Raw genomic sequence first — 23,446 nt, 5'->3', positions numbered from 1 at the left:
TAGATTCACTGTATGACTCTCCCCAACAGAGTCACCACTTTTTTTGTTCTCAAAATATTATTCCCCTTAAGATCCTTATAATAATATGATAAAATCTATTTGTAGAAGAGAGATCATAGAGAAGGAAACTTTCAGAACAACATATGACAAGGTTTGATTAACCTTCTAGACTTCGAACTTGTCCAAAGTTCAGGTGGCTATACCTTTTGTGAACTGAATTCACACTTTTAAAAGACAAATCCACAGTAAACCAGTCTGAAAACCAGTGCATCTTATCACCTTAAAACCTACTGAAATAAACAAATAAAACTTATACTCATGTTCAGTATTGACCTACATGATATGTAGAAAGACAACCATAATGGATACCAGTGCCTTATCGAGGCCACAGAGTCATCTAAGTTCAAACAATACTCCCACAATCAAACATCTTCACACATCTTGTCAGTTTGGCTTCTACAGATCCCCACATATGCCTGACATACATAAGAATTTACTCAAACCAAACTAAACTACATTTATCAAATTCAAAGTATCCCACAAAGAATTTACTGATAGAAATGATTCCCGCATATTTAATTCCCCTCCTGAAGAGAAAAGCTAAGAAGCACATCTACTTGGAGTTACCTTACAACCCATATTCAAAAGGAATAACCCTAGATTACTCAGAATGAAACAATAAATATTTGCAAAAAATACTTGAAGACAACACAAATTTTAAGCTCAAAAACCGATGGTCTGTATATTGATATTATTTCAAAAAGTATTACAAAAACTTTTGAATATTCTCCATTAACATAGAAAAAAGCTTAGATAAATTTCTGGAGTGTTTTCTTTAAATTCCTTGTGATCCTCTTTTCATGGGTCCTGGTATCCATTTATATAATCATGGATGCATACAAGCTTCAGACCATCTTTTCAAAAAATAATTTTACAAAAAACTCCTTCACTCAAGAAGTAGTTACATGTCCTTTTCTGCTCCAACAACTTCTTCAGTTGGTGGCTCTTCTTAAATATCCTCTAACCGTTCAGGATTCCCTTCTAACTATTCTCAAACATGTTCCAACTGTTGTGGAGCATCTTCTTCTTGAATCTCCACATTAGCCACCGCATACTTTTGGGACCATCCTTGGAAAGCATCACCAGTAGGCCATGAGTGGCCAATAATTGTTTTATTCAATTTTAACAACTTTTTCTAGGTGTTCCTCACTTTCCTTACCTCTGAATCCAAAAACCTGTAATGAGATTTGATCTTCACTATTTCCTGAATTGTTTTAACAAACAAAGAGGTGTCATCTTTATTTATTATCTCATTTACCCTTAAGAATAAATTAGCCCTTAACTCATCTAGCCATGCCTGTTTATCCTTTAACTGATTCTGGTTGAGAAAACCACCAAGAAACAATGCAAATTTATGCTCAGTATATTCTTTCCTATACAAATTAGGTTTTCTTTCCACATTAGCTCTACCTTCAACAAAATTTGTTAATCCTTTTGCCAACTTACATGTAGACTTGATAATGACATCAGCTCCTACCTCATCATATGATGCACACATCAATTCTAAGTCCACTTCCTGGGGCAACCATTTATTCATAATAGGCTCTAAAATAGACTTATCCTCATTCAACTCACTAAGAGTGTCCAAAATTCTTTTCATGTTGATATGTATTGTAGGAGCATCAATAGTGTCAGTAAAACTTAAAATTGTTGCCTTTATCTTCTCCTCATACTTGATTGCAAATAAGGCTTGGGCCTATTACAACTTTTCCATTTCTTGTTTATAAGTCTCAGTTGGTTGGAAACCAGAAGGCATAGGAGAAGGAGGGAATTCTATTTTTGGACTAGCAAGTGGGGGTCTTGCTGGAGAAGAAGCAATCATCAATGTTGAAGACTCACATTGATGATGTTGACTTGCCAATTGGCTTTGGAGCTTAGTGATGATGCTGTCCCTATTGGTTATTCCTTCTTTAGCCTCATTATAAGCTTTTAAAACAATTTCCAACTTCAATTGAAGAGTATCCTTTTCTTGGGCTTCTTTCTCTACTATGGCCACATTAAAATTTGCAGTTTCTAGAATAGTACTAGCTGCTTCCACCACTCCTGTGTCTTGAACCCTCTTAATAATCATTCCTCCAAAGAGGCTAGAATCTGAGGCAATTTTTCTTCCTCCTATTCTCATCTTTCTTTAATGGCCATTAGACATGAGTAGCATTATCCTTGTTAAAGGTCACACCTTCCATTCGCTTTGTTTCCTTTCTTAGTACATCAAGGATCAATGCATCAGCTATGTCCCATTCAGGGAGAATTAACACACCAACTTTATCCAACATATCTCTCCCTTTCTTAGTGGTGATTGCTTTGAACTCCATCATTTCTTGTTTAACCTCTTCTTCTACTTGGGATGCATCTTTGAGAGGCTACTCATTTGCCCTTTTCTCACATCTCATCTTGAATTGATCAATGTTTTGTTTCCAAAGAAACTGTAGAAAAGCTCCTGATGTGATGAAGTTGTTGTTAGCTAGGAAATCTTCTCTAGCTTGCTTAATAGTAGGGTCCAATTCTTGGCCTTTTAACTCACCATCATTTAAATCCATTTCAGCATTTGGTGGCTCTTTAGGCATCCCCTCTTGGGTCTCCTCATAGGTATAGGCAATCTCATCGAGACTCCCTAACTACAATAGTTGTTCAGTCACAATTTGCTCATCTCCAATGTGGATAGGAGACTGAGATGGGGAATATTGAGGCTCATCAATTTCAATTTATTTTCCCACTCTTTGCCTCTTAGGGGAATCCTTAATGTCTACAACATCTTCAATTTTCCTTTTTCCTTTTGAGGTGGAAGGCTCACCTGTCACTGGCATCATTACAGTGTACCTTGGCATCTTATGCATTACATAGTCACCTAGTGGGATTGCTTTAGCAAAAGAAGGCTTTCCCAAGACCATCTTAACCTTATCAGGATTGTTTTGCATTACAGCCTCCCTCTTTTCTTTTAGGGTTTGCATGAGGTCTTCAAAATAAATAATCAGGAACTTTATTTTCTCCTCAAATGGGGTGAAGCTAGACAAAGGGTCGTAACTAGTGTCAAACTGATGAATAAAATCAAGGGCTTTCTTGTATGCTACCCACTTCTCCTTCCTTAGTTCTTGCTCATCTAAGCTTAACTCATTCCTAATCAAATCCTCTGGAAACTAAAATTGATGAGGCCTACCTCTGCATACTGCTCTTTTCTTGAACATTCCATTGAAGAAGTACTCAGGGTCTGCACATCTTGACACTACAGTTGATAGCCTATATGGCTTAAAGAATTCTTCAAAAAATCTCCATCCACCCTTAGTGATTACAAAGTGGTGGGCCATGGTAAAAATTGGGAAAATTATCCCTTTACCTCTGTTAATCAATCCAGCTTGCTATACCCCTCCAATCTATCTTAATACTTCTGCAATCCCTATTTTCAATGGGACCTGATAGGGTAGTAAATAGGGGGTGCCTCTAAATCCAAACACTCTAAAAATAGTAGACACAGGGTACAAATAGATGTGTCCCCAATTGTGAGCAATCTTGATATCCTCTGCAAACTCCTTAGGTCTAATAAACTCCAAAAGTGCCTTAGGGATTCTAGGGTTTTTTCTGCACAAGAGGATTCTGATTTTAGATGCAAAGCATCTATCAAACTTTGGGTAACTTGCATCCTCCCTATCCCAATATAAAATAGTACTCCACAATTGCACTAGAATCTCCTATTTTTCCTTGACCTTAACCAGGTCCATCTACTTTGCAAAGTAATCAACACCCTTGAACAGGAACATATACATTAACATAGAATACCATCCAAATGGCTTGTCAACCTTACCACTCTTGATTCCTACTAGCACTTTATGAATGACATCAGTGAGGTATGAAGCATAATCAAATGTGATGGCCAAGGATGGATTCAAAATTTGGGCAATCATCAGCATATAATGGGTTGGCATATTCTTTTCAGCATCTTCCCCAAAGATCTGGCATAAAGCCCAATACATACCCTTCGCTCTTAGGGTAAATAGATTGAGGGAGAATGGTTCCATTGTGCTGGGGCCTACAACTGTTAATCCCCCTATCTTTATAAAGAAATCTCTCAATGGGCCACTCCTAAGATGATCCCTCTGTGTGTTATAAAGCTGGGCTAATAATTCAAAGTCAATAGGCTCTAACAAATTGGACGATTCACTGAGTTTATAAAATTTTCTGAATTCATCTTCATTGATTTCAATCAGGACTAGTCCTTTTATGTTCCTGATGCATCTTGCCATAGAGTCATAATTCTATGCAATCAAGTTTAATAGGTCTATATCCATAAAAACACTTGGGACCACAAGGTTTCCCACATCCTGTTCCCATATGCCATTCACAGGAGCTGGGGAATTTCTCTGCCCAAATCCGACTTTGAAAAGTCCTAAGCCTGACATTCCTATTTTAAGGTCTCTCATCCAATTACCCTTATCATACAAGCCATCTCCAATTTTTAGACAAGGGTGTTTGGGTACTAGCTCTTTGATCTTAGCCCCAACAATGGTGGACATAGTTAGTTGTTCTAAAAAATCATCACATATGTTTCATTCTTGGTAGTTCACCCTCCCAGTTAATTCTCTTCGTGGTGCCATTTTGGACAAGCAAATACACCGCTAGCAACTAGCGCATACCTCTAACAAAGTAATTCACATGGCATTCTTTGAGAACAAACCAAATTTATCAAGAAAAGCACAAAAAACTTGATTATCCGCCTGAAGAAAATCGCTCTGCAACAATTCACTGTACAACAAGCTTCGATGGAACAATACTAGTAATTAAATTGATGCGGACTCAAGCAGACAAGTTGGGATTAAAGTTTTAAGAATTTACTCCACATGCTTCGGCTTTCTTTTCAGAATTGAATTCACCAAATTGAATTCAAAACTGGCTCCAACAGGTCATGATTCCTCTGAGTCTTTCCTCTGTTTCGCGCTTTCTCTATTTCACAGAACATAAAACCCATTCTCTTTTCTTCTACTTAAATTCTGGGCCCTACCTTCTTTTTCACCACTTCACAATCCTTAACAATTGATCACTTCTCCTTTGTGAAGCCGCGCCAAACATTAGATCTAACTCAAGTCACCCGGCCTTTAACTCCAACCGGGACCATCGATCTCTTTTACTTACCATGCCTGACCTTGACGGCTAGTGGTTTTTTGCATTTCACTGAGGTTAATCTGTGGGCATCTTTGAGCCATGAAACAATGAGAATCATTGGATCAATACTGAGATGAATGCCTTTTAAGGGGGCCCTACATCCAAGGACCACTTACCCCACCTTTTCGCCTGTTAATAAACGCCAGATGGCAATCAACCATTAGCCATGGCAACTCACTTGGGTTCCACTATGGATCTGCCACATGCCATCTTTCATTACTCCAACATAACCATCGGTTACACCTAGGCGGGCCCTTAACAATCCTTTTAGAAACATGTTTCACTTGACATATCTCTATCGAGCTCCACAAATGTAGCAGCCTTTTTGCCATGTCACACCTACGTGTGACTTCCACCTATCTTTCGTGACTTCACAAACACTAATCATTATTTAGCTTGTGGCCATGAAATCACGAGAACCATTATTTCAAGATAGAGTCAATCGGCCTTTAACTTCATGCTTAGCCTACCCTTTGGGCCCACCGGCCCATTTCGCAACTTCGCAATGAATATCTCACTTGCATCTTATTTTCGCGAAACTACGCAAACCGTTAGATCTCATGAACTTGCTCGTTGCTCAATCTTGTTAAAAACTGGTAGACATGGGTCCTCTGACTCATCTTTATCCATTTGGCATTTGGTCCATGATGGGTCACCTTCTTACTTGCCACTAAAACCAGCTAGACTACTTACCTGGAATGAAATGTCATTTTGCTACTTCACAAAAGATAAATTTCGAGCACCTTTAATCCATGAAACTGTGTTGGCCGTTAGATTTCAGGAACTTGCGCATTTGTTAAGCTTCTTATAAAACTCATTTCCTGGGCCCATTAACCTTTTGCTACTTCACGAAGAGTAAACCATAGGCATCTCATGGTCGCGAAGCCACGCGGACTATCGATCTTTGCTTGACCTGATCACCTTTTAATCGAAGGAAAAATCTTCACTGCTAGGTCCTGCCAAACCTTTTCACCACTTCGCAAAGGATAAAGCATGTTTAATTTGACCTCATGAAGTCACGTCGTCTATCCGATTAGATGGGACTTGATCGATATTTAGCTTTAGTTTGAACCTATGTGTTGAGTCCACCTTTTTGCCTTTCGCTACTTTGCGATAGATAAATTGTGAGCACCTTTTGGTCATGAAACTATGTGGATTGTTAGATCAATAGAAAGCTGCGCAATGCTTAGCCCAATAGACACTTAGAAAAAGCAGTATTAAAAGCAGAAATTAAAACAATGAAGGGACTGCCTAGGTGAATGACAAAAGGGGGGACACTTTGCATGATTTAAGACCCATTACTTAAGTGAATAAAGTAATGCAGAAATAGAAGCCAGAGGGTTTTATCAGTCATTTGAGCAATTTTAAAAACCTAAACCCTTAACCTTTAAAGACCTAGAACAAATTTGAAGCAACCAGAAGCACACCTAACTCAAAATTTCAAAAATTTAGCCAATTATGGGAAAAGAAAACCCATTTCTTAAATAGTGATAACACTACCTTTGATCAAAAGGTTGCGACTTCATATCAATGGGAGGAGGCCCGTTAATTTCATATTTCTTTAATCTGGTTACTTCAAATGAGAAGTCACTCCACCAACTCTTCACACTAACATGACCATCCATCTTCAAAGAAACACCCACATTGTTTGCCCAATGTGCCACTTGGTTCCTAGATCTTTTGATATGAGAAAACTTAACCTCCTTAAACTTTTGGCCACCCACTTAGCACTCTTTATGATTACTTCCATCTTTCAATTTTGAACTATCCCCTCTTCATGGAATCTATAATTGGACTTTAGTCACATTCTATCCATTCTTTCTTCCACCCCTTCTCCCTAGCTATCATGAAGCCCCACAACAATTCTCTAGCCTCTACCAAGCCATGGACTCAAACACAAAGTCCAATGCAAACTTACCAGTTAGATAATCAAGCCTAGAGCACTAAATATTACCCCTTCTCCAACCTTGTTTGATTTTCTCTATGCCACACCATCAAAATTGAATTTGATTCACCCCTCATTCGAGGAAATCCAAGTTTAACTAATCTATTGGAAAAAAAATATTTATGCAGGAAGCTAATCAAGTCATCTAAAACATGCCCAAGAATCCCCCCCAAACTCCCTCATGATGTTTGACCATCCAACTAATATCTTTATGAATCTCCTCAATCTCACCAATTATACCTACCACTAAGTCTCATGCTCTTTCTTTTCATCTCATATATTCTCCTATTTCTCTCTATCCATAAATTCCAAACTATCATGGTTGGAGTTGCATTGCAAATAAATTTCTAACCAGGGTTGACACTTTTTGTTCCCATCTCTCTAACATCTTACAAACATTCTCTGAGAGAACCCAAGATAACACCCATCAAGAAAGAAATTTAGTACAAGGACGATGAGAAAAACTACACTGAAGAAACAAGTGATCATTATCCTCTTCATCTTCCTCACACATCACACATCTTGAAGACCCAAATCTGCCTAAATATCTCAACCTGTCCCAAGTAAGATTACTTTTCCAAGTGATCCAATAAAAGTATTTTTTATAGGAGCTCCATGAGACTTGACCATTTCCTTTGCTTTCCCAGACTAATCTATCCTTCCTACAAGAGATGGAGAGAATCTATTTGAACATCTTCTCCTAAACAACATCACAAGTGTTCCTAAATTCTTCAAAACTATCAAAGAGATCCTTCCACTTTCTACTTGGGGGTAATCTATCTATGCAATCCACAACCAAATAACCCATAATATCCTCAAAGTGGATAACTAGAGGTCAACAATTTGGGGAGTTTACTAAAGCCCCAACCTCCAACTAGCAATCTTGTCAAAACCTAATTTTTCTACCATCCCTCAATCTTCATTTCACATTGTGTGGGGGAAAAAGTGACACTAAGCAAACATGCTCAAATCTCACTTTCAATCACACACTTGTGGAATATGAAAGAGCCTAGAGGTATCACACAATTGGCTACTTCTTTTTTTGGAAGAGAGAGCCACGGGCTACCTATTAGGATTTCTATTCCTTTGTTGCAAATGATAAATAGAATGATGCAAGTTCAACCCCTAACCCTAAAGTGCAAGTATGAACTAATAGCAAGATTGCAAAATTGAGATTAAACAATGGAAAGCTGTAAACATAAGGACAAGGCAAGAATGCAAATGCGTACCCAGTGTTAAAATCTAAGTGAAAATGTTCGGGATGGGCGTGGGCGCCACTGTCCTGATTCTGCTTCTGAAACTGCTATTTTTGGCAACCTGAAAGTTGTCGAAAAGTGCTGAAAACTTGTTGTCTGACAGAGGGACCAGGGCACCCAACGCCCCTATCCTAGGGACCAGGGCACCTAGCGCCCCTATCCTAGCAGGACTAGGGCACCCCATGCCCTTGTCTTGGTCTTTTGCTCTGAAATTTGGTGTGTTGCTCAGTTTCTGTCTACTTCTGCCGGATCTGTAACTTGCGGCGTCGTTCGAATCTCGAAATCTGCACTTGTATCTGAAAAGGTGTGTTGGGCAGCTATATAGGGTTTTGCCTTAGTCAAACCCCCGCTTTGGTGATTTCCACCTCCACGAATAGCCAAGTTGTATTGTAAAAGTAGTGTGTGTGCAGACCTTCTATGTGTGCAAGATCCCAACCCCAAGGGAGGGGTACAAGCCAATCTTCAATCGGTGATCCCCTATTGCTCTTCAATGTCTTCAAAGCCCTAAATGGATGAATGAAATTGATGAATGCTTGATGGATGGATGTTGAATGTTGTTGAAGTCTTCAAATATCTGCTCTTTCATTGCATATAAGGCCCTTGAAACCAAAAATTCAGATCCTTTCCAATGAAGAAAGAGAGCTCTTATATATGAAACCCTAGGTCTTAATTTCAACTTTTGGCTGACCTAGAGATTGAATCTCCCACCAATTTCTTGGGGTTAAGCTTTATTTTATGATTGGATCGCGCTCCTAAAATTTTAGGAAAAATGTCCGGGACCGTGTGCACTCTGGGCGCCATGGTCCTGGCAACTTTTCACCAAATTTTCAGGGCCGTCAGATATGATGATTTTAGAGAGAATCCCAAAGTTACAGCTGATTTCAAGATGTTTTGACCCCCGAAATCAGGCCCCCAAGTTCAAAATAGGACCTAATTAGGGTTTTTGATTAAATGATGTATTGGAGGAATAAAATAAAAAGGGTACACTTTAATGAAAAGGGCCCAACTTTATGATATGGGAGATGATAAAAATAGAACCTTAGACCTAATTAAGTGCTAAAGGGGAAATGCAATGCAAGATGCAAAATGCACCAAGGCGGGTGCTAAACTAGGTGTGAAATTGTACCACCCTAGCAAATGCGTACAATTTACGATGCTACATTTAGCCCCCACTTTAGCGGTCATATGAACACTACGTGCATATGCAAGCTAAAGTACAGAAAATTAAACATTATTTGAAAAAGGATATATCCATAAGTTGTCAGATGAAACCCCCAGCGGTATCTACAGTACTCAGTTAAGAACCATAACCTACAAAACGACATGTTAGATCACAAAATCACCTAATGCTTACTAAGAAAGGTGATGAAAATTTGAGGGTAGCTATATGCCCCCCCCTGTTTCGGCTTGCTAATTTTAGTGAGTTGAAACAGGGTATCATGTTTACCACTTCAAATTGTTAAAGAATATTGATGACAAATGCTCACAAGAAGATTTGATATGAAATCAAAAACTAATGGAGAATCATTTGGTAAGAAAGAGAACTGAATCTCAATTCCAACACAACAAAGAGTGTGAGGATTTGAGAGTTCTCTAACACATGATGAAGGATGTAAATGGAAACAAAATGCAAAGAGAAGAAAAGAAAGGAAAAAAGCATCAATACACACATTGGTGATCCATGAGAAGAATAGTGAGAGAGAAAACATGGACTTCTCGCCCCTAGATCTTGTCTAGGTGATCCATGGGAAAAGGACATGGAAAACTAGCCCCTAGAGTCTGTCTAGGTGATCCATGTAAGGGAGGAGAGTGAGAAAGTATAGCCTTATGCCACTAGTTCCACTCAACCTCGTGCATAAGGGAGGTTAGAAGCACCTCATAGGAGTCTATGCTTGAGTATGCTACAACCTATATATGTATAGTACAAAAGCATGACATCTCGCTCTAAGATTCTGTGCTCTGGTTCTGAGAATGACCCATTGCTCAAAAAGTGTAATGTTTATGTCATAAGCAAAGTAGAACAAGGATACCTACCTTCATCACAAAAGAGGATACCCTAAAAATGCAACAATGTCATAGATCCAAGCAAGAGAGTTTTGCACTCTTTAAGCAAGGATAAGATAGTTGAAAAGGGATATCTTGTAGTATGTGTAAAGGAGATCCTTAGAGGGGAAGAGATCTTTGTACAAAAGACACCTATCCCCGAGAAGAATTATCTTAGAAAAATATAGCATCTTCTAGAATAAGACAAAGAAGAGAATAAAAATGCAATACTTCCTTTTTTTGCGAGGTGAAAGTGCTTCTTAATGAAGGATGATGCTCTTTTTAACCCAATTGGGAGAGTGAATTTTTTTATGGATGCATTTTACCAAGTGCAAAAGAGGTTGTATTCAAGGACTTACACCTCTTGTAAGAGAGAATCCTTGAACAAACAACAACAAATGCATACAAGGAATAACATCAAGTAATAAAGTTCACACCATCCACGAAATAGGAAAAAGTGGATCCTTAGATAAAAATAAGGAAAGATCATAGCCTCCCAAGGATAAGGACAATGAGAAGGACTTACACAATCTTCTAGGGAGAGATTTAGACATAAGCAAAATGTACTACATACTCACATGAGTTCATGCAAGCAAGACATTAGTGTATGTAAAATGGTCCTCACAAGAAGTGGGTAGGATAAGAAAGAGAATACACATCTTCTCCCATATCTAGGAAAAAAGGATTCTAAAGAAAAGATGATCAATATTTCCACACTATTACCCCAAAGGGAAATTTTAACCATAAAAAGAAGAGATGTATGAAATCACTCTTGTCCCCATAGGAACAAGAGATAACATAGAAAATTAGGCTATTATGTTGCTTCAAAAATATGATTGCACTTGAAATTGTACCATCATGAATGACAATGAACCCCCTGTAAATGAGCTACCAATGTCACATAATGATGAGCAATATAATAGCCATTAATGTTATTTAAAGACATGATAGACTAAATGAGGTATTTGAATATGACATGCTAAATGCTCAACTATAAGTGAGATCAAAAACATGTATAAAATTGAAGAAGAAAAGTCACAAGAAATCTTAGAAGAGGGATGAGTGTAATTTATTAGAGCCTTATCCCTGGGGGAAAGGATTTTATGATGAATAGGAGATAAAGATTCATAAGTGGAATTAGAAATTTGAGGGGAGTCATAAAGAGATTTGTTCATTGCCAAGATTTCCTTATGAGGGGAATGAGAGTTGATAGAAGTAGAAGATGATTTAGTTGAAGTGAGATCATCATCACTACTAAATATAGCATTCACATTGAGAGATGGTCTTTTAGATGCTTTGGTGGGCTTAGAAAGATTATATCCAAGTCCAAATGAATATTCATGCATGTTATGTTCTAAAGGAACTTTAATTCCTTGTTCATTTGTGCCACAACCATTTCCACTATAGCCACTCTTGGCCAAAATGTGAAAACCACGACCATAGAGGGATGCTGAATCAGAGAGAGATGGTGATGCCCCATAGGTCTCAGTGATATTTGTATTAGAGGAAGATGTTGAAGAGTTATTTGAATCAGAGGTAGCTACAAAGTTGTTATTGAATTGCTTAGACAAAGTGGGCTTCTCTTTAGTTTCTTCCTTAGATTTTCCCTTCTCAATCTTAGGCACTCTATATTCTCCTACGAAATTAGGGTTAAAGTCTAAAGATCCCCAATCATCATCTAAGAGAGCCTTCTCAGGATCAAAAGCCTTTTCATGTGTAGATTCAAGTTGAGAAGAATCTTCTTCAGAAACTTTAGGCTCATCCAAAGAATTTTGATTATCAGAGGGTGATGATTTATCCATAGGTATCTTGTTTAAAGAGTCATCACTAGAAGAGGAAGGTTTAGAAGAACTCCCTTTGGAAGTAGATGTTTGCAAACAAGCTTGAAAATTAGTATCACCTATCAAGGTATATGTCTTATTGTCATAAATAAATTTAACTTGTCTATGCAATGTAGAGGGGACAGCTTGCATACTGTGAATCCAAGGTCTCCCTAATAACAAGTTGTATGTTAGATTTCCCAACATAACATGGATAGGAGTAGGCAAAGTAACAGGTCCCACTGTGATGGGTAAGGTGATAATACCTAATGAAGACTTAGCCACATTATCAAAGCCTCGAATGGGATGAGAGTCAGGCTCAATAAGGGATGTATCCACATTCATCTTATGCAATAGATTAATGCTACACACATTAAGGCCAGAGCCATTATCTACCAGTGTTCATCTTATAGTAGTGTCATTTATGATAACCACAATCATCAAGGGATCATATTGATGTTGAATTTCACTAGTAGGCAATTCATCTTGAGTAAACACAATTTGAGCTTTAGGATTCATCACAGAGTTAACCAAAGACACTATATTACTAGATGTATTAGGTGGAGGAACATTCAAATCTTTCAAGGCATCTTGTAACATTCCATGATGAGCGGAAGAAGTTTGGATCAAATCCCAAAGGGATATCTTTGCCGGAGTAGCTTTAAGTTGTTCTATGAGATCATATTCCTTAAAAATAACTTGTGAAATAAGTGGAGCTTGTGGAAGAATTGGTTGAGGATTAGGAAGAGAAACTGGAGTAACAGGAGGAGGATTAGGTTGCCTATTGTTTCTTGTGTTATAGGTATGAGAAACCGCATTATAACTCTCTCTAGTCAATTGCTTAGCATACTCATAAGGGCTCTTAGAAGAATAACCTCCTTGCATAGTAATAATAGGTTTCTTAGGAGTGCAAAAAGAATCATTAGCATAACCACCTTGAACCACTAAGATAGGCTTATTTAAAGGTTGAGAATTTTGAGAAGGACAAGCACCTTGGACAATGAAGAGAGGTTTGTTAGGTGTTTCATTCAAATGTATCAAATTGATTGAGGATGGTTTAGAGGAATGAACAAAAGTGTTGGAAGAATTATTGATAGTCTTCTCTTGCACTAAAATCTCATTACAGATTAAATCAATTTTAGGAGAGAGACAAGGGGTAGGCATTGATGTTCTAGTAGGAAGAGTAATACTAGGAAAGGTCATATCATCCTCTATCATCAAAGGATCTACATGGGGAATAAACTCTCTAGGAGAAGGATCAACATTACTCTCTAAAGTCTCACTTTTGAGAGGGAGATCTTTGAAAGAGATGTTAACCATCTTGCTTTGAACTAGAGTTTCCTTATGAGTAGAACCAAGTTGAGGAGAGGGAGATGCTTTATTTTTAGAGGGAGAATAATTGAGATTCAAGGAAGGTGAGAAACTATCAAGGGAGTTTTCAATCTTGATTTCACCCCCTTTGGCTAGGGTTCTCTCATGGGATAGAGAATAATCTACACCTTCTTCTAATGGTTCATCCCAAATAGTGAAGTGGTTGAAAGGAATGTTTAAAGTATTGTCAATTTCGGGAGAGGAGATAACATTGTTTATTAATTCCTCATCCTTAGGAGGGAGAGCATCAATAGATGTGTTAAACTCATCCTCTTTCCTCAAAATATGTTCAATATGATCTTTAGGGGAGAGAGAATTAAGGAAATTGCTTATTATTTCATCTTCTTTCTCTAAGGGGTGCTTATGGGTAAGACCAACTTTAGGAGAAGGGTAAGAGTTTATCATTAATTCATCATCTCTAGTGGGAATTTTGTTGGAAAAGGAAATGCCATCACTAGGAAATGTAGGGATAATGTCATCTTCTTGCATAAAGGGATCCTCATGAAGGGAGTGTTTTTTAGGAGACACAAAGTCATCAAGGGCATCATCCAACAAAGCATGATCATATCTATTAAAAGGTTTATCTTTTGATTCAAAAGGAGATAACTATTCATAGAGAGGATCATTGAAAATAACCATGTTACTAGATTTAGTGGAAGAGCTGATAGGAATGTACCCTTGAGAGGAATCATTCGACTTATCTTTCTCATCACAACGAAATGGCATAGTAACAATGTTTATGAGTTTTTAGTAAAATGAAAGTTTGGTATCTTTAGGGTTCAAAAACTCATCTAAAGCTTCATATAATTCATCTTGGCTATGCAAGTAAAAATCTGACATTTTGAAATAAAAAATTGCATAAAACTTAAACACACAATGCCAAGAAACAAAGAAACACACTCTTTCTTTTCCCTCCTTTTTTTTTTCTTTTTCTCTCTTTTTTTTTTTTTTAATGAAAAAATGAAACTTAAATGAAGTACACTAAATCTAGATCTAGATCTAACAAATGCAATGCAAGAGAAAGCAATAATAAGGTTCACATTGGGTTCACCAAAATGTGTGGGGGAAAAAGTGACACTAAGCAAACATGCTCAAATCTCACTTTCAATCACACACTTGTGGAATACGAAAGAGCCTAGAGGTATCACACAATTGGCTACTTCTTTTTGTGGAAGAGAGAGCCATGGGCTACCTATTAGGATTTCTTTTCCTTTGTTGCAAATGATAGATAGAATGATGCAAGTTCAACCCCTAACCCTAAAGTGCAAGTATGAACTAATAGCAAGATTGCAGAATTGAGATTAAACAATGGAAAGTTGTAAACACAAGGACAAGGCAAGAATGCAAATGCGTACCTGGTGTTAAAATATGAGTGAAAATGTTTAGGACGGGGGCGTGGGCACCACTGTCCTGATTCTGCTCTTGAAACTGCTATTTTTGGCAACCTGAAAGCTATCGAAAAGTGCTGAAAACTTGCTGTCTGACAGAGGGACCAGGGCGCCCGGCGCCCCTATCCTGGCAAGAATAGGGTGCCCCACACCCTTTTCCTAGTCTTTTGCTCTGAAATTTGGTGTGTTGCTTGGTTTCCGTCTACTTCTATCGGATCTGCACCTTGCGGCGTCGTTCAAATCCCGAAATCTGCACTTGTATCTGAAAAGGTGTGTTGGGCGGCTATATAGGGTTTTGCCTTAATCAAACCCCCACTTTGGTGATTTCCACCTCCACAAATAGCCAAGTTGTATTGTAAAAGTAGTGTGTGTGCAGACCTTGTGTGTGTGCAAGATCCCAACCCCAAGGGAGGGGTACAAGCCAATCTTCAGTCGGTGATCCCCTCTTTCTCTTCAATGTCTTCAAAGCCGTAAATGGATGAATGAAATTGATGAATTCTTTATGGATGGATGTTGAATTTTGTTGAAGTCTTCAAAGATCTGCTCTTTCGCTGCATATAAGGCCCTTGAAACCAAAAATTCGGATCCTTTCCAATGAAGAAAGAGAGCTCTTATATATGAAACCCTAGGTCTTAATTTCAACTTTTGGCCAACCTAGAGATTGAATCTCCCACCAATTTCTTGGGGTTAAGCTTTATTTTATGATTGGATCGCGCTCCTAAAATTTCAGGAAAAATGTTCAGGACCGTGTGCACTCCGGGCGCCATGGTCCTGGCAACTTTTCACCAAATTTTCAGGGCCGTCAGATATGATGATTTTAGAGAGAATCCCAAAGTTACAGCTGATTTCAAGATGTTTTGACCCCCGAAATCAAGCCCCCAAGTTCAAAATAGGACCTAATTAGGGTTTTTGATTAAATGATGTATTGGAGGAATAAAATAAAAGGGGCACACTTTAATGAAAAGGGCCCAACTTTATGATATGGGAGATGACAAAAAAAAAACCTTAGACCTAATTAAGTGCTAAAGGGGAAATGCAATGCAAGATGCAAAATGTGCCAAGGCGGGTGCTAAACTAGGTGTGAAATTGTACCACCCTAGCAAGTGCGTACAATTTACGACGCTACACAAATATGGAAAAATGATCCTTCTACAATGTCTAGGGAAATTCTAAATACTAGACCTTGGAGGAAGAATCCAATTCTGACCAAATAAATTATTAATGTTATTTTGAAAATATTTGGCTAGGTTTCTAAATGTGTATCAATAAAGATATTATTGAGGGATTTGCTTGTTTCTACCTACTATCTTATTTTTTGAGTGTGACTATCATCATACCACATTTATTGTGGGAGCCTTTAGTTTTATTATGGCCTTGGAAACCCTCATCCCAATAATTGATGTTGGTGAACATGGAGCTTTGGCATCTAGTGATCATGGAACCCCTGAACAAATGCCCCAAAAATATTGTTCCCAAAGTCTTTCACGAGGTTTGTGTTTTGGTACCCTTGATGTTGTTTTTATTTTTCAATATTTTGATAGTGCACACCAATGACTTGAATATTTTACTTTGATATGGTATTTTTGGGGAAGTTTTCCACCTAAAAGAATGCTTTGGGACTGGGTCACCAAGACTTGGGCTCGTCATGGGGTCCATCTTGATGGCATCCAGAATCTCACCAAAGGTTTTTTTTCCATTTCACTTTGTTGACTCTAATCATGTTCAAGTCATTCTCAAACATGGGCCTTGGTATGTCTGGTCATCTCTACTTTTTTGTTAGCCCTTGTTAAAAGTCTTGTCTATCTCTAATGACAAGAAGCTCAAGAACCTGATTTAGATTGAATTTCTTGGTTTTCCTTTGCCTTGTTGGCTATTTTTGCAAACCATTGCCCAATCCATCGACAAGGTTGTCTATGTTGAGCCTAATTGATTTTACTGTACTTGTACTTAGAAGAGGGTCTATGTGGAAGTTTATTTGTCTCAAGACCTCAAAGAGACTATTCATATTCAAATAGGAGGTACTTGTCACTTGCAGTGAGTGTTCTATCTGAATCTACCCAGTACTTGTTTTTTGTGCTAGTCTTCAAAGAAAAATATTAAGGATTGCCCTTTGGTCGCTCTAAGGGTTAAAGTTGTTGGAATCCAATATCATTGAGAGGGGGGGGGTAATCAGCATTCTACCAATAAGATCAATTTTAACCTTATTAACAAAGTATTTTGGTGACTGGTAATCATAAAATAATATGAAAACAAATAGAAATGAGGCAACCACAAGAGAAGACACCATAACACAAAGATTTATACGTAGAAAACCTCAAAGAGGAAAAACCACGCTAGGATTGGTGACCCACAATATCTATCCACTAGCCAAATGAATAAATATTATAATAGGGGCCTACACATGCAGGGAGGCCAATAGCCTAGAGCACACTTCTCATCACAAAAAGAGCCTCACTAACTATAAACACCAAATATGGAGTTACAAACAAAATTTTGAACTCTAAAACTACATCTACAATGTTGGATGAGTTCCAGTTAAAGCACTCTTTGTACCAATTTTCACTGTGTCCTCCCTTAATAGTATCTTGCTTCACTTCCCAATCCTCTAAAGCAATATCCAAGATTGGCTACAAAATATTACATTCACATTCTGTCGATCAAGATTTCTCGCACAATATCACATCACTATATACCATTACATTACAAAAATAACTTAACTAGATTGACTTAAATACCCTTCCCAAAAACAAACATAAATTCCTTATGTGGGCTTACAATGATATTACAATTTATTTACATGTTGGCCTAGACAAACATAAATTTATTAAACTTCGAGATCGATGCCTTTGATCATTGTTGTGTAAACCTATCGGATCAATCTCCTATGTCGGCCTCATATACCGGTTCCTAGTTTTCTGGTTTCACTTGTCTGTCGATGTCAGTTCCTTGTGTGTCAGATGATTTGAATGACAGTTGCTAAACAATGAATACCGATGAGTATCAGTTAAGTGACCAACCCAAAATGGTGTGTGTTGTCATCAATGACAACACAACTAAACCGGATAAGTGTCAATTGCCAACAATCTCCCCCTTTGGCATTGATGGCAACACTCATGTGAAAAATGGATCGCTGAAGTGCTATTCTGGTTCCCTGCCAAAAAACTCCAAAGTTGATCTCAAAAACTATTGGAGGACTACTCCCCCTAAGCTATACATTACTTCTTATGTCCCAATCATTTTTCACATCAACCTCTCCCCCTTTGACAGCAATGCCAAAGACCGGGGCAAAAAGGAATAAGAAATGAAATTCTGTACAAACCAAAATGTGATTATTAGATATAGATATACTTTAAAATATCCGGATAAGCACCCTTCAAAAATCCTAAGTATCTATCCCAACATGGCTTCAATGTTCTGAAAATAGATACAAAATAATTAAGAATATATGCATGAAGCTCTTCTTCTGATAGGTCTACCGGCTTGTAGGTTTATCCATTAATTCTATGCTTTCCCTCTTGTGAAATAACAAAGTGTTCAATCAGGGACTCACCAAACCTCTTAATTTTGTTGCACACCAGATTAGCCTATCCATGTCCTTCTCTAATGCACAAATCTTAGACTCTGTTATCATATTTTGACCATCAATGGTACTGGTTAGTGTCTGATTACCATAAAAACTTTTAGCCAAATGTTCTAACTGGGCCTTTTCCACCTTCAATTTCACCTCAAGGCCTACTATTAGTTTGTTGGTGTTATTACAAGACCTATATATATTACTACACTCATTTAGAGCCTTATCAATCTTAGATAGTTTCCCAGTTAACCTAGCCTTGTCATATGAAATGGTGTTGTCACAATTGACCTTCTGGGCTGCATTATACCGCTCAACCAACTACTGGTTTGATACGTGTTGAAGAGTTTGGAACTCTTTGGAAATATGCTCTGTCAAACCTTTCAGTTTTCTGGATGGGCTTCCAATATGATCTACCTTATACTCCAGTGCAAGCTGTTGTAAAACTGGAATGGCCTACTCAATAACCCGCTTGTCTTCAGTCTCTTCCTTCCTTAAATTTTGAGCCACAACATACATCAATTAAAAACTGCTAAGGTGCTCAATATTCTTCTGTGCAAACTCAACTTGACCAGATGAGTCAAATGCCAACAATGAATGACTATCCAAAATCTTCCTAGAGGATTCAACCTTATGACTTGCATCGATGGCTTCACCACTTGGTGCAGTAACCTGTTCAACCTTAACCTCTTCAATATGTACATTTGGTGCCAGAGGTTCAATATCCCCAACCTATTTATTTTTTGTATCCACATCAATAACCTCTATATCTGGAATGATATGTTCCAGTGTATCCTACTTATCTTGTACAATTTCAAGATTATCTATAGGTTTCTCTACATTTTGTATAGGTGGTTCTACTGGAGGAATATCCTCTATTAGTTTCTATTAAAAAAATGGTGGATCCATGCCCAATATACCTTTCCCCTTATCATCTACCAGGATGTTTGGAGTGTTAGACTTTTGAGAGACTTCCACTGATGTAAAGAATCCAAGTTTATCTACAAAGAATTTTACCCAAGCCTCATGTGTCTCCTTAACTATCTCATTTACTCTACCTACCATGAGACTCACATGTCCGTGTTTTCTCTGAAAAATTGTTTTATTCACAAAATCTAAACACTATTTCATCTCTTCATCTATTATAGCTCCACAAATAGTTAACAACTCCTATACCTTTATGTGTCTATCCTCTTCAACTGCAGATAACCTTCTAGCATCTAGTTTATTGTACAAGTTTTTCAGTATCTATTTTTCAATCTCTAAAAGTTCTTTCTTATATGTCTAAATACAACAAAATTGATTCCTCTATTTCCATTTGCTCCTTATCATCCATATGTATATAATAATGTTGTATATTACTCAAAATTCCATCTTTAGTTATTTGATCAATCAACTCAACAACTGAGAGAGGAGGAATGATTTCAATACTCATATCGGATTTGAGAGCTATATCTACATTTTATTTCTTCTTCTTGTTGGGAGTAGAAGTAGACTCCTTAACTGATTTCCTCTTCTCTGTGGGCTTCCTCTCCTTCAAAATTTTCTTTGGGGGTGCCGGAGGGGTGACCTTCACTCTCTACTTCTTTACTTCCTCAGGCTTCTTCCTTCGTATCCTAATGAAAGTCTTGGGAATATTTGACGACACAATATCAGTATCAAAACCAGATGTAACAAGGGAAAAATAAGTCTCTAGTTATTCCTCTTTACTACACCCTTGTCGGTTTCTTCTTTCAGTGAGGCATGAACTACTGCCAGAGAAGATCCTTTAGCTAGTCCAATAATCTATTTGATTTAAGAATACATCTTCTATACAACTTCCCCAACCTTCTTGATCTTTGCTTTCCTTTTCTTCTTGCTAAAACCTATCTGAACTTTGGATTCCTTCTACTTTTTTGTCCCAAAGGTTTTCTCTTCTTCATCAACTGGGGCATGAATAAGAGTCTTGGTATATAAGTCCAAGATCTCAACTTCTACCTCATAGCCCATTTTCTATGATCTAGATCTTACGTGGTTGCACTTCCTCCATCAATGTTTCATCCTTCTTCACCATAAAGTAGATTTCAGTTGAGTATTTGTCAACTATAGGCTTTGGAACTCTTTCCCTCTGCCTCATTATTTTCTAAAATGATGTGAAATAACCCCATAGAATGGAGTCTCTCTCCCTTTCCTATCCCAAACCTCTTATAGCTTCTTTAACTTATTTTCCTACCAGCATATCAAATTCCCATTGTGTTTTACTGGATCCCAGTAACTCATTTAGAAAGAAAAGCATCAAGTAGACCACAAGGTTTCCATACCAGAAAACACCATTCTTCTCACCCTTAATCTTCCATAGGTTTATAATTAACTCATCGCACGCCCATTGACATAGATATAGCTTTTCATTCTCCCTAATGATTTTGTGAGCATAGTAAATGCATGAACTAGGAATAGAGTTCAACTAGTTTGATTGGGTTACCTTGTAACCAGTAATCATGCTTGCAAATTGAACTACTTTGTCTCTGATAGTGCTAATTCTCATTGACCAGTTGTCAGATGCTGCACCAATTAACTTATCCACCTCATTGTTAGATATCTTCTTTCCTAGAATCTGACCAGTTTAGGGAAAACCGGTGATTGTACGAATAGCCTCCTTAGTGATCTTGTAAGGTCAGTCAAGCCATATGAGATTCCCATGGACTCAACTCAACTCAACACATACCAAATCATATCATCTTCGAATTCTGGCATCTCCAAAATATCCGTGAAACCTTGATCCTTCAGAATTTGGAATTTTGGTTTCATCGATCCCCTTTTGTCCAACAGATTTGTAATGTACATTGTTTTTATCTCAGTAGAACCCAAATCCTCTAGAGTGCAGTGGATATATGCACGAACATCTTCGACATACAAAACTCCTTCAGGAACCCTAGAAAATGCACCAAATGAATCATTAACTTTTGTAATCTAAGGGCATTGCTTGAAAATAGGGCATGGATAGACCTTGATGTCAATAACAACAAGGGTAGCCACACATGTTGGACCGGAGGTTGATCCAAAAGCCATTGTAAACAATAGATAGCTCAAAATGTTGGTATTTTGGATGTGTTGCACTAGTTTTGTCATTGATGTCAACACTTATCAGCACTTTGAGATCTTTGGTTATGTTCACTAGCATGTCCAGTGACTTATGCACAGTCACCAATATCTGGTTCACTGGTAGGTTATATTGTTCACCGGCACTGAGGATGATCTGTTATTGTAGATGTATAAAAATGACCATATTCCTAAATGAATATTTTATGTTCATTTCTCTATTTAATAAATCCAATTTAATTAAACTACCCATATTCCTCTATTTAATTGAGTAAATTACTCAATTAAATTCACTATACCCATTTCATAGAATAAATTCATTTTATTCAATTCAAGCCCCTATCCACTTTTTAATTATATTCAAATTTAATTAAAATAGTTAACCTAAATTAAATAAATCTAATTTATTTAATTGCAACCAAATTGAATTAAATTCAATTAAAACCCATTATCCCTTCATCCACTTGCAAAATACTACACCTCCCACTTGCATCCTAAACCCTCTTCCTAACCTTCTTCTAGATTCTTCTAATCACTTCTCAATTAGCCTAACCCATCCCCTAAATATTGTCACATCCCTAAACAAAGGGAAGTCACTTCTCAAACCTCCAAAGTCTTCCAAACCATTAATGGTTAACTCAACCCTCTTACATGGTTAGAGACTTTTTGCCTAACTTAACCTCCATCTAACCCAAGGGTCTCATCAAGCATTCATTGCTTTGACCATAGTTATCTCTTTAACCTTTGCACAAGAATTTATCCTTTGGATAAAAGCTTTATCCAATGGGTAATCTTAACTTAACCTTAACCCTTAACCCCTAGGGTAACCATGAGGTCTTCTCAAGCATTTAATGCTTCTTACATCTCCTCTCAACCAACCTTATGTTGACAATTGTCACCATTTCATTGGTGCCAATTGTAAACATGGATTGACAACTTTCAAACTTAGCCCTTGATTAACTCTTTCAATCCTGACCATCCATTGCCCTATTTTTGCTATAAATAGAGCTCTCATTCCTCCATTTTCATCATCCAAGTCTTTAGCATCACACTTATACTAAAATCCATTCAAGCTTTCATATATCATTTGTACTCATCATTTAGCGTCTCTTTTAAATAGGAATGAATCTAAATATGCAAATTTAGAGTATGTTCCTTATCCTTTAGCTTAATCATAGACTAATATAGCACGCTAGGATAGTCTTGTTTGCTAATCTTGTCATCTTATAACTAGTTTATTGCATTTATAGGATCATGCATAGCTTAGGATGCATTTCATCTTAAAATCAACAAAAGCATCCCATGTTCTTGCATTTGTCATCCCTAAACCATTTTGCTCAGTGATCTAAGAGCAAAAACATTGGTTTGAGGGACCGTGTAAGATAGAGAACCATGGAACCAACCTTGGGAAGATAAGCCATACTTCATGACTCGATAGCTTGCACCAAGAAGTCCTATGGGTGTGTGAGCAAGGCTCCCTAGAGCTCCATTTTTTGCATTTTGAGTTCTATCGACCCGCTTTTCCTACATACATTTTTGGCACCCACCATGGGGCATCACCCCATATATCAAATCAGTTTTTGAATTTAACCACTTTTGCAGGTCCGTAGGAAATAAGAATTAGCACATGGGAAACATTCCCTAGCACATCTGGTTAATAGCCTAGCGCATCTGGCTTACTGTTCAGTGCATTGGGTCCATCATCTAGTGTGTAAAGTCTTTTCCTTAGTGCATCATAATACTAATATTTTCCTGTAGGTCTC

The sequence above is a fragment of the Cryptomeria japonica genome, chromosome 11 (assembly GCF_030272615.1).
Source record: "Cryptomeria japonica chromosome 11, Sugi_1.0, whole genome shotgun sequence".
NCBI lineage: Eukaryota > Viridiplantae > Streptophyta > Pinopsida > Cupressales > Cupressaceae > Cryptomeria > Cryptomeria japonica.
This window is presented reverse-complemented; position numbering follows the sequence as displayed.